A 13,557-nucleotide genomic window follows, 5' to 3' on the forward strand; every position below is an offset into this window, starting at 1 on the left:
TCTAATTTAATAAATTAGTTGTAGTTTTTATAACTTCCGCAACTATTAATTATATTTGCCAAACAATATTTAATAAAGCTTGCCCAAAATAGTGATCTTTTTTTTTTCTTTTTTTTTCGAGCAAACTAATATTTTTTCGTTTGGCTTTATCTTCCTCCAAGCGCCAATAATATTGTTGTTAAAAAAATGAAGTGAAGGCTTATCTGTTTGGGTACGTGTATGAATCAATTTTTGATGAATTCATTATAATTAGAATAATATTACATTTATTTTCAAACAAACAAAACACACATATATAAAATACTTGAAGAGCTGTATATACAAATACAATGTATATACAAGTATCCATAATCTTTGTATAGCACATGGCCGGTCATGGTAAATGCGCGTCAATTTCTCGGATTTGGTCCATAATCTTCTTGTACAACCAACGAAATAACTCATAGCCATTGAACGCGATGTAGGCTATGTACACAACTGGCTGAATGAAGCTAGGTACAAGAATAGACGTCAATGACGCCAGCAACAAAGAACCAAATAGGATCTTTCCATGACGTGCGATATTAACGTATACAGGATCATGATTTGTATACTTGTCTTCAGCATCGCATGATGCCCCGTACATAACCAAACTGGCTAATGCCAAGAACACACTTTTTGGGTGGGTCTGAAAAGGGGAATCAGGAACGAGCTGTAAGAAGTTGAGCAAAGACGATACCATGAACCCCAGAATGGTGGTGTTGCTGACCGGCAACAGTGGTTCTCGCGAAAGGTAGTCCTTGATATTCATTAAGAAGTCGTTGAATTTTATTGATACGCATGCATAAGCACGACGTATAAAAATGACCATTGGACGCATCCTGACGTCCCTCTGTTACTCTTGCTCTTGTTTTCGCTCTCTAGCTAGTTATGCGCTGCGTATTCTTTGGAGTGTATATGGCTTACACACATAACCGAAAAGAAGTGTATTTTCTTGTTAATGTCGAGCTATTCCTTTGAGAAGTTTGAAACACATACAAACGATTTTCTCCAAGCTCTACAATAAGGAAACTATCACCTCACTAGCTAGATGTACGGGAGCCTGATTTTTAGATATGGTGGTGACACCCTTCGTCGGAGTATCCTACTGGCGGTGGTGCGTTCACGTATGCCCCTCTTTTTGGTACAGAAAAACACGTAACTGCATATCCATCATATTGAAAACGAGTGAGCTCAAACTAACAGAAAAAACAAAAATGGTCATGTAATCAGCCATGGCTACATTGAAACTCACCAAGATCTCGTTTTGGTCCGACCGGTTCATGATCTGCAGCTGCTGCTTACGAATAATTAACAGATGGAGAGAAAAAGTTTGAAGATCGAGAATTGAGGTTTCATTGTGATACTTAATTTAACAAGATTTTGTGTGAGATTGATGAAACTGAGGTGTTAAATTTCTACGTATCTATAGGGGTCGATATTATGTCACACTGTCGGGTTGGAAGTCATTTCTTTCATCACAAGCTATCTCCTAAACTCACGCATGTTTTACGACTATATATGTCCCGGATCAGTTTTAGGCCTGCTATATGACGTAAGCATGCATGTTTTATATGACGTGTAGTACTGTCATCGTCGCATAAACATGTTTTATATTGACACCTAATACATCCATTTACAGTTTTCATACACCCATTTAAATTTTTTTGATCCATTTAAATTTTTTTGATCGACGACAAGTAACCTAGTTAATCACTTATAAGCCTAACTATAATTAATCAGTTACGGGCTAAGAGAAGTGGTAACATATCCTATTACTTTGTCATATCAGTTTTTTTGTTTTTTGAATGTCTTATTTTTTTCTATTTAGCATATAATCTTAGCATTTGGTAGTATGTGGTAACACTCGTTACACTCTATTTTTTTCTTTTTCTAATTTAATTAAATTATTTTATCTTAATACACAAACATCTTTTATGTACAAATATTAATCAAGTTACAGCCAAATTCAAGGATTTACAATTGATATTAGCTTTATTTCATTTAAATACATTAAACTAAGAAGAAAATTAATTAGAACCAATTTCATCAATCAAAAAGTTTTGAAACAAGACAACAATCTATCACACAAATATAATATAAAATTAATTAAAAGAAAAACGAGCTCTCAGATCTCATAGCTATTGATCATGCAAGGACTTACAATTGATATCGGTTATTCTTCCAGAGCCATTTACTTTACCATGATAAAAATACTTTTGCGTGATTTGTGTGATAGTGAAGAAAAATAATTTAAGAAACATGGCAAAGAACAACAATGGACGAAAGGATATACAAAAATACCTATTCAGTTATATGATTTTCCATCATTGGGCATTCTTTACATCATTATTATAACAAAGCACAACAAAAGCAGATTTTCTCAACATTTTTTTATCAATAGTAGACAAAGATAAAAAGAAAAAAAGGAGAATGAAACATGGATAATCAACTAGAGTGATGGTAAAAGTAGTGATGGTAAAAGTATATATACCCAATGAATTTCATAGTTTTTTGAATTAAAACTTGTGGGATTTATCATAGAAGGAAAAAATTTATATTGGGGAAGCATTCATCCCAACAGGCAATTGAAGAAAAAACTCCAAGCCAATACGTCAATTTTGCTACCCTTTTTTACTGAAGACGTTTTGTCCAACATATGAATAACACTTGTTATAGTTCATACCTTACCAACTGTCTTGATAATTGATTTTAAATTGCAAGTTTCAGAGATTTAATATCCAAAGCCTATATTGCATTGGAAACATATATGTCAAGGTAAACAAGAAAATTCAAAGCTTTGATATCATCGAACACAAACAACCAGTAATCATTATTGGAAAAAACAGGGTTTGTTGAATATAAAAAGAACAATTGGATCAATACATCAATTAATCAAACCCTACATAAAGGCGTGGTGCAAAAACAGTTTCAAATTCAAATTTGTTAATAATCAGAGCAAAGAGGAACAAACCACCATGGCTACAAACATCTCGGTTGCTTCAATGGTGAAAATTCAATCACAAGCCTCTAGAAATTACCTCCACCAATTATATAAAAACGTATATAGTTAAGAAATCATACAAGCTCTAAATTCGTTGCAAACTTCCTTTTAGTTCCAAATATACCAATACATTACAAATTTGGAAAATGTAGTTAAATACCACCATAAAATGTTTTTTTTCATTTGAGCATTTAATCAAACACCTTGTCTTCATGTTTGTTTGAATGATCTTAGCTACAAAAAACGCAACACTGTGAGAGTCTATAATCATAATTCTTCAACATTAACCTAACTATATAGATAAACCTAACATAAACGTGAAGGAAAATCAGTTTTGTTCACACGGTTCCTTTAGCTCTAGGCCCATGTATTGTTTAGTACAATTGAATTAAAATCATAAACAAGTGAATTAACAAACTAGCTATCAATTTTAAGGAGAAATTAAGCAGGGGCGGCTCAACCAGTTTTGTGGCTCTAAGCGAACTAAAAATTTGGGTCCCTTTAGCCTTTATTATAATTAATGTTATAAACCCTCCTCCTTTATCCGAGCTTGGGAAAATCAACATACCCAATAAATCATACCTAAAACATCAAAATTGGGACAACTATAGGAAATTAAGTGAAAAAAGTTGAGAACATACTGCAAGGAGTTTCTGCACAAGTGGAATGAGTTGATCAAGAAGATTCCATAGCAACAAGCTTTTGCCTACATCCCTTGTGAAATTCAAAAATTTGACTAATCAGCTTTTCTTTTCTATGACCACCAATATCTACTACTAATATTTGTGGAGGTTTGGATGGTTTTTTATTGTTAAAGTGTCAGATGGTTTCTCCTTTCTTGTTAATGCCACACTAAGGGCTATTACACAATCTGCACAAATATTAGTGTCAGATGGTTTCTCCTTTCTTGTCAATGCCACACTAAGGGCTATTACACAATCTGGTGCCATTAAAAGACGAGTAGGTAACACAAACCCACCCTACAAAGTACTACAAAACAAACATCAACCATAAAAATTGGATAATCCAACTAAATTTGAGAAAGTTGTAGTGAAAAATGCAAAAATGATTATATTTTGTACCTTCTACTGTTGATTAGAGACAATAGATGGATGGTGTATGTGCATAAATTCTATAAGAGTCAAGTATACCTTTCCTTTATCACTGTAAGAATATAAAGAAGAAGTAAACAACTTGTTCTTCCTTTATGATATATTGGTGTTGATAGAAAGGTCTTGTGACATTACTAGTTGTTGAAAAATTTCTCATAGTCACTTCATACTCCATGAGACGGTGTGCAAGGCTACACCAGCCTAAGGCAATATAATGGTTATCTTTTTTCACCACAATGTCAGAAAAGCTTTTTGCTAAAGCTTGAAAAAGAACTTTATCTTGAAAGAGCCAATTGAGAAGAATCAACTCCTGGTTCTTGTTTCTTGACTCCTTACTTCTTAATGAATGAGACCCCAAGCAATAAGAAGTTTAGTACATCTTTTTCCATGTAACATCAAAAATTTCAATTAATTCAGTTTGGTTTAATTCAAAATTAAAAGAGCAATAGCATTCAAACACTTGTATTTACATGTTCAATCCTGGGAATCAAAATTTCATCTAGAGACCCTTCATTTTCAGCTCCGACCCTAACATATTTGTGAAGAATCTGTAACGGGTTCTCCAACGAAACTACATAAAAGAATCATAGTATTCAAATCAGAACTTCAACGTTGCTTACAATAATCTTAGATGACTTCCTACTTATGTTAAAAAAATATTACAAAGAAAGAGGATAATAATCTGGTAATACAAGAAAGATAATAACCGACTCACAAGCGGATTACGAAGGTTGAACAGTCAATAATTGATCACAGGAAAAAGAATAAAATCGAGAATCGACTAATCAAGAATTGATCAATATTCAATCGAGATTGGTAATGGTTTCTGCTGAGAATCGAGAATCTGAGAATGAGAAGGAAGATCGGAAGAAGAACAATCGCTCACGGCTCACTTGACTAAAGGAAGAATCTGGTTTAAGTGGGGCCCAAGAATTAGGGGCCCTAAGCCCTTGCTTAGTTAATTTAAAGGTAAAACCGACCCTAAAATTAAGCCATTACAAAACCTAAAAACCTACTTTGAGGGCCTTAACCACCTTAAAACATAGTAAAATCACATAATAAAAACATAGTAATAGAGCATAAAAACTTACAAAAGAAAAGAAGAAATCATAGCAAGAAGAAGGAGAAATCAGTACCTCATGTTGATGAAATCGCAGAAGAAGATCCAAAAATCAAAATCAGTACCTCATGTCAGGGCCGACTCTACCCTTTGCAAAAATAAGCAAGGGCTTAGGGCCCCCAATTCTAAAGGGCCTCCAATTTTAAAGCTTATTCAGTTATATATGTATATATATATATATGTATTTCTTGGGCTACAGAGACAAGTTGAAGTTTGGCCTCGTGGTAAAAGCATTGGTTTATAAAACTGAAGGTTTCAAGTTCGAAAATGTTTGCTTACTTGAAGGGCCCCAATTTTTTTGTTTTCTTAGAGCCCCTAAATTCGTTGAGCCGCCTCTGCCTCATATAGATGAAATCGCAAGAGAAGAACCAAAAATCAAAGTCATTTGCACCAATGACATCATTCCAATCCTTTCTCGTTCTTCTCGTCATGGAGTTGACGAGCATCCTTTAGCGAGCCCCCTAGCGAGCGCTAGGGGGCGGTGTTCTCTTCCTCTTAGCGAGAGTAACGACCTAGTAGCGAGCCCCTACTCCGTTTAGCCTAAGTAGCTTTTCTAGAAAACAATGTAATTTCAGCCAATAAAAATATTTCAAAAAATAAATAAAGCGTCTATATGATAAAATGATGTGTATTTTTAGCCAACCCCTTCTAGAAGTCAGCAAGCCATTATCAAGTTCTAGACCGGTTATTGGATAACTTGAAAATACTTATACGAGATCGCGTTGGTCGGTCATTATTTTGAATGTTCTGTGCGAAATGTAAAATAACCATTCAATATAATTTTTTATATACATATCAAATTTATTAATACTAAGATAACATTCAACACATTATTTAATCATACTATTTGTTGGGGTTATATTGTGTTGTGTCAGTTATTGTATTGTATTTATTCAATCTTTTGTAACGGGTTGGGCCTGTCCACCCGGTTCTTTATTGTGCTAGGGTTAGAGTATAAATAGTGCATGCATGCACCTTGATTAGTATCAATGATCTTGCAACCCTACACTGCCTTTACAGTAGCAGTTCTTTGTCGAGCTCTTCTAAGGCAGTGCTTTTCAATCATTCAGCACAACTTTGATCTCCATTCTTTGTGTTTGATTCTTCTACCTGTTTTGAATCTATCGATCTTATAGTTTTAATTTTAACAATTGGTATCAGAGGGGGAGATTGTGTAAATCATACGCAACTCTTCTGCTGAAGTGTTATTAGGGTTTTCCCGTTTTTATAAGATATGTTCGAGCAGTCTTCATCGTTTTGATCGATTGTTGACGTTGGATCTTGATCTTAATTACGCCCTAAACTTGTTTCTAGTTTACACATCTGATTCTTTACAGGTTTTAAGTGAATCGACAAATGCAGTCTAAAGATCCACACACGCTTTCTTTTAACCTTTCAAGCAGCATCGGATCCACTACCAGGATCCCCATTCTCTTCCCTCAAGACTATGAAGTCTGGGCTTTGCATTTTGAGGATGACGTCCAAGGTCTTGAAGATAATGGTTCTTTGATTGGGAAGCCATGACTGTGCATACGTTCGAACCTACAGGTACAAGAAGAGTTATTAAAACTCAAGACGACTAAAAAAATCTTCTTCTCCAAGTAAAAGACGTTCCGCATGACGAAAAAGAAAAGTTAATCAGTAATGTCAAGGTAATGAGGATTATTAGGTTTGCTTTGCCTCCAGACCTGTTTCGTCTGGTGAGTTCATGCGATACATCGAAAGAGATATGGGACAGGTTGAAAGAAATCTATTCGAGTGATGCTGATCTTGAGCATTCTATTCAGACGCTACTTCTGTCAGAATTCGAAGCCTTTGTCCAGAAGCCTGAGGAAAAACTGGATCAAACGTTCAACCGATACAATCATCTTTAAGTAAGATGATGAGGCATAAGGTAGGACGTGAACTGATTGAACGAAAAGTCATGTTCATGAACGGCTTGAAGTCAGAATGGAAAGTTGTGGTGTCAACTATTAAAGCACATGAACAGTTTAAAAGCTACTCCTTATCAAAACTTGTAGGGATTCTTAGGTCCCACGAGGATGAAGTGCAAAAGAAGAGAAGATTATTTCTGGAATGGGTTCTTTGGCCCTAGTTGCAAAAGGCAAGTAGGTTGTAGAAGAAGAAGGTTCAGAGACGCACCTCTTAGATTGTGAACTCACGAAAGAGGAATATGCACTCATGGTGTCAAACCCCAGGAAGTTTGCAAAGAAGAACTTTGGATGCTCCAAAAATAGGAATTGGCAAGGGAGCTATAGTTCTGAAAATGCAAAGGATGAAAGCTTCAATAACTCGCCAAAAGAAGAAGTGAAGAAAGATAACAAGCTAGTGGGAGATTTTGGCTATGAATGTAATTATTTTCATGGGAAGAATCATTTGGCGAAGGAGTGTATCTTGAAAAGAATGAATGAGAAGAAGGATGGGGAAGAAAAAGATGAAGCCTACTATCTTCGGAAGATAGAGGTGCTTAAGAAAAAGAAGAATGTTGATAACGCTAAGTCTGCTTTGATTGTGCAGGAAGATGACGACGAGTTTGGAAGAGTTGAAGTCTGGTCGACTAACTCGGAGGATGACGAGGTTCGCAGACCTACACATGGCAAGTGCTTCGTCGCTAAGGATGAAGTTTTAGAGTACGAGGAAAAATGCTTCATGGTCAGCAATGATGTTTCAGAGCAAAGGGGATATACTTCGGACAATTGCTTCGCTGCTAAACCAGTCACATAGCAGATCAACGAATGTGAGAGAATGATAAGTAAGGTAAATTCTATACTCGAATCTTTAAATATTCATGTCTCTAGGTATGAAATTGAGTTAGATGATTTAAAATTTAGTTTCTAGTTTAAGTGGTAGTTTAAAAAGAACCCGTAAGTAATACCAACTTAACTGATCAAATCAGCAGGGTAACATCAAAAAGTGAGGAGAGGCGGATGTGGATTGAGAAGTTAGAGTTAGAGCTATCTAGGTCTAGGGATGATTTAATTTATTCGCAACAAGATAATCTAGGGATTTTGAAACAACGAGATATTTTTTGTTTGATTGCTAAACGTCTTTATTCTAATATCACTCAGCTGCACATTGATTGTGAAATAGGGAAGAAAATCCATAAAATGATTTTGCCCTTTCTAGAAATAAAGAGGAGGAAATCCATGCAGACTATTTTAAATGCGAATTCATCGTGTCATCTGATGAAGTCTCTGATGCTTACAAAATTGGACTGGACAAAATTGAATCTTATATACAGTCTAAAGATCATAAGAACATGCTAAAACAGATTTGGAGCGAAAAAGATAAAGAGCAAATAAAATCTGATACTTTATAGAAATTTGGTTCATTATGCACCAAATTGAGTTCAAAAAATACACTTGACGTTGAAAATGTATCTGAATTTGATGATGATAGTGACATGAGTTAGATCTCTATGGAGGATGAGGTTGATTATTCAGAATTTGTAAAAAGCGAACCTGAACTTGCGAAAAATTTGATTTCTAAAAATTTAGTTGAATACGTTCGCATTTCTAAAAATGGTTCAAAAGTTTAGAAAGAAAAGGCAACTGTTTTCCCAAAGGTTCAAACTGTTCAAACCAGGTCTTTGCAACTTCCGGACTTAACAAAAATCAAACCAAAGAACTGTCGTCCCTTGTAGAAGTAGACAACGCTGATGAGTGCGACAAATATTTTTGGTCTGTCCCTATTGACAATGCAGGTGAAACCAAAGGTCTCTCAGAAATGACCTCTTGGAAGACGAAGGGAAAATATGTGGTAGAACCTTTGAACAAGGTCAATTCTAGTTATGAAAAAGGAAGTCTAAGTGGAACCAAAAATGTTCCTACTGATATGTCATTTGAAAAGTCTGAAACCCCTGTTAGAAAGCCAAAACCTAGGACTAATCTTCATAACTCTGCTGAGTAATTCGCTGCTTAGAAACGTCAAAGAAATGCTAGATATAATAAAAATCTAAAAGAAAGAAAGCATTTCTAGAGATCCAAAAATCCTAACTTTGTTTATCAAGAATGATCAACAAATCTGAGTACGAAAGTCTCTTCAAATCCGAGTCCTAAAAGTTTTTCAAAAACCCAGTCATCTTCTTCACAAATTTCAAAAACAAAAGTTTCTCAAAAACCCCCGTTTTCAAAACAAGAAAAATCATTTGAGCAAACAAAACCTAATTTCTCTCAAAAATATAATGTGTCACAATCTGCCAAAATATCGAAATATATAAAGGTCAAAGGAAAGGTTGTTTCGGAGTCAAAAAATCATTTCAAAAACTCCGAATCAAACTTGAAAAAGGAAAAGATGGTTGAGAAAAAGGTTGTCAAGCAACGAATCAAAGATAAGCAAAGAAAAACCTCTTTTTAAAGGAATCATAAAGATGAAAGGATCGTTGTTTTTAAAATAACTAAGAAAGATAATTCCACTCTGATTAAACGATCTTACTTGGTTGATGAAGCAATAACATTTCCTGTGTCTATGAAAACCTCACATGGACCCAAACAACTTTGGGTTCCTAAATCTCTTTGATTTTTGTAGGTGATGAGTGACGAGCAGTTTGACTCCGAATGGTACATTGATAGTGGCTGCTCGCGTCACATGATAGGAAGGAAGGAAGAATTGAGAGAGTTCAGATCACTGAAGGATAGAGGGAGAGTTAAATACGGAAATAACTCTCTTGGGGAAATTAATGGCTATGGAATGATTACGAATGGAGAATTCTCTATTCAAAAGGTAGCATATATGGAAGGCCTACAACACAACCTAATCAACGTATCTCAATTGGTTCTAGGTACAGGCTTGAAAGTGTCGTTCGACGATGAGGGATTTGAGATAATCGAGAAGAAATCCAAAACAGTGTTGTTCAAATCCAAGCGAAAAGGCGAGATGTATCCACTTAATATGAATCCCATCAAAGGAAAGCCAGCCATCTGTCTACTTACAAAAGCACCTTCGGATGATAGTTGGCTTTGGCACTGAAGGCTCTCGCATCTCAACTTTAAAGATATCAATAAACTCATACTTGGTGATCATGTATGAGGACTACCACTATTGAAGTTTGAGAAGGAACATCTTTGTGCCGCCTGCGAACTTGGAAAGCAAAGCATGAAGAGTCATTCAACAATTATAAACACCAAAGTGATCGAGCCACTTGAGCTTTTACATATTGATCTCTGTGGTCCATCTACCATAGAGAGAATTAGTGGTAACAAGTACATTTTAGTTATTGTTGACGATTTTTACAGATTTACGTGGGTTTATTTTCTGAAGCAGAAATCTGAAGCTACTTCCAAGCTGAAGGACTTTATTAAGCAAATCGAGCTTCAACTGCGAAAGCCAGTTAGGAACGTTCGCAGCGACAATGGTTCGGAGTTCAAAAACCATGTGTTTGAAGAATTCCTGACTAAAAAGGGAGTTGCTCACAACTTCTCAGCTCCTAACACTCCTCAGCATAACAGAGTTGTTGAAAGACGAAACCGGTCTCTGTGCGAAGCTACGAGGACCATGATTTTGTTTGCGAACCTGCCACTTTACTTATGGGCATAAGATATTGGCACAACGTGTTTTACTCAAAATCAATCTCTTCTTAATAAACGATTCTCCATCTCCCCTTACGAAATTCTTAATAAAAGAGAACCTAAAGTTGAGTTCTTTCATGTCTTTGGCTCCAGGTGTTTTCTTTTCAATTCAAGGGAGCAACAAAATAAATTTGATGTGAAAGCAGATAAAGGAATTTTCTTGGGGTACTCTCTGACTTCGAAGGCATATAGGGTTCTCAACAAAAAGACAAGACAAATAGAAGAGACCTATTATGTCACTTTTGATGACAATTATTTAAAGAAGTATCAGAAGACTGACTCTCAATCAGAGGAAATTTTTCCCACAACCAATCTAATGACCATTCCTCTTTCTGATCTCTATGAGGAATTTTTTAATCTATTTGATGAGCCAGAGAAGGTGGTCTCTTCAGAATCCAAGGCAACAGATAACAAGGGGGAGCTGAAAAAGATTATGATGACGCTGCGAAAGATATTGAACACGAGCCAACCACTCCGAAAGACTCTGACATTCCGTCTTAACCACAAGTTGCGAATGCTCCACCTCAGGGGGAGGTTTTCACATCAACCTCGTCATCGAACACACCTGTTCAGGGGGAGAATGAAGCCCCTGAAATCAGATTATAACCTCCATTCCAGGGGGAGTATTCAACTCCAGATGTAGAGCCAAATCCATCATTTGAGGGGAAGAATGCGGATACAAATGATGATTCAGATGCTCAATCTGAAATTGAAGAAATAAATGTTGAATTGGATCCATCTTATGATCCAAACTACCCGCCTCTAACCAAATGGACCCAAGATCAAGTAATCGGAGAAGCCTCTACAGGAGTTCTTATGAGAGCACAAAAAAGGCGAATTGGATTACATTATTCTCCAAAATGGAATTTTGGATGTTGAATTCGTTTATCTCCAAAATTGAGCCCAAAAACGTTAAGATTGCTCTTGATCATTCTGATTGCGTGCAAGCAATGCAAGAGGAGTTCAATAAGTTTGAACGAAACAAGGTTTGAAGGTTAATTCCAACTCAGAATGATGCTTCTGTCGTTGGTCTTAAATGGGTGTTCTGAAATAAGCTTGAAAAATAGGGCAATGTGATCCGAAACAAAGATCGGTTAGTCATAAAAGGGTATTGCCAAGAAGAAGGGATTGACTACGAGGAAACTTTCGCACCAGTAGCAAGGCTGGAGTTAGTTCGCATCTTTCTGGCATATGCAGCACACAAGAACTTTGAAGTCTATCAAATGGAAGTCAAGTGTGCCTTTCTGAACGGGGAATTAGAAGAAACGGTGTATGTGGAACAACCACCAGGATTCGTAAACGAAAAGTATCCCAACCACTGTTACATTATGCACAAAGGAGTCTATGGTCTGAAGCAAGCTCCACGAGCCTGGTATGAAACTCTTACTAGATTTTTAAAACAGTCTAAATTTAAACAAGGCTCAGTCGACCCAACCTTCTTTCGCAAGAAAGATGGTGACCATTTGATGATAGTCCAAATCTATGTTGATGACATCATTTTCAGATCTACTAATCCTAGATTAACTGCTGAGTTCCGAAAGTTAATGGAAACTAAGTTTGAGATGAGCTCAATGAGTCCGATTAACTTTATCCATGGTTTGAATATAAGACAGAGTCAGGAAGGAATCTTTATCAACCAGGAGGCTTATACGAAGACCTTACTTGCGAAGTTTGGAATGGTGGGAGATTTGAAGGTGAAGGTTACAATGGCATTCAGAACAAAGCTAACACCGTCTTTGGACAAACCTACTGCAGATATGACACTCTATCGTCAAATGATAGGTTCCTTGATGTATTTAACTGCTAGTCATCCAGACATTATGTTTTATGTTTGCTATTGTTCTAGGTTTCAAGCAAATCCTCACGAACCCCACATGACTGTTGTTAAGAACATCTTCAGATATCTTAAACGGACAACCTCGCTTGGAATTTGGTACCCTTCAAGCTCAGGGTTCTTTGTGCAAGCGTTCTCTAACGCTGATCTTGGAGGTTGCAATTTGGATCGAAAAACTACAACGGGATGATGTTAATTTCTTGATGGCAAACTCGTAAGTTGGCAATCGAAAAAGCAAACTTGTGTCTCCCTTTCTACCATTGAAGCTGAGTACATTGCAGCAGCCTCTTGTACCTCACAAGTAATCTGGATACAAAGTCAGCTTCGCGACTATGGCATTAATATGAAGCGAATCCCCATATACTGCGATTCCGAAAGCGCCATTTGCATCTATCACAACCTAGTACATCACTCCAAGACCAAAAACATCGCACTGAGGTATCATTTCATTAAAGATCACGTGGAAGATTGAAATGTCGAGATCCACTTTGTTAGATCCACTGATCAGATGGCTGACATCTTTACTAAAGGCTTACCAGAACAAACATTTAATCTCATTCTTCAAAGCTTATGAATGATAGAAGCTGAATCGGTTTCGAAACCTCCTTCACACTAGGAAAGTATTGATTGAACTGCGAATGGGTGCGAACGCTCGTAGTGATTCGTAGTCAACTGTTCAACTGTGAATGGGTGCGAACGCTCGTAGTGGTTTGCAGTCTACCGTTCAACTGCGAATTGGTCCGAATGCTCGGAACGACTCGCAATCCATTGTTCATTCGGAGGTTCGGAGCTTCTTGTATACTTTTGTATATTTCATGTGTTTCTACTTATTTAATTTTTCTGTTATTATTTCTTTTTCAAAAAATTCAAAATCCAAAAATATTTTATTTTTTTCTATTTTT

The 13,557-nt window shown here is 36.3% G+C and overlaps 1 long non-coding RNA gene across 1 annotated transcript; it reads right to left on the minus strand.

The window, feature by feature from the left end:
- Positions 1-220: 220 nt before the first annotated feature.
- LOC145140371 (uncharacterized) lies at positions 221-1,501 on the minus strand. Its single transcript, XR_013722149.1, has 2 exons — positions 1,274-1,501; positions 221-1,180 (listed from the first exon to the last, which is right to left on the minus strand). It is a non-coding gene; the product is annotated as an uncharacterized LOC145140371 (long non-coding RNA).
- Positions 1,502-13,557: the final 12,056 nt, after the last annotated feature.

Source organism: Lactuca virosa, chromosome 9, assembly GCF_052849685.1.
Source record: "Lactuca virosa cultivar CGN04683 chromosome 9, Lactuca_virosa_CGN04683_v6, whole genome shotgun sequence".
Taxonomy (NCBI): domain Eukaryota; kingdom Viridiplantae; phylum Streptophyta; class Magnoliopsida; order Asterales; family Asteraceae; genus Lactuca; species Lactuca virosa.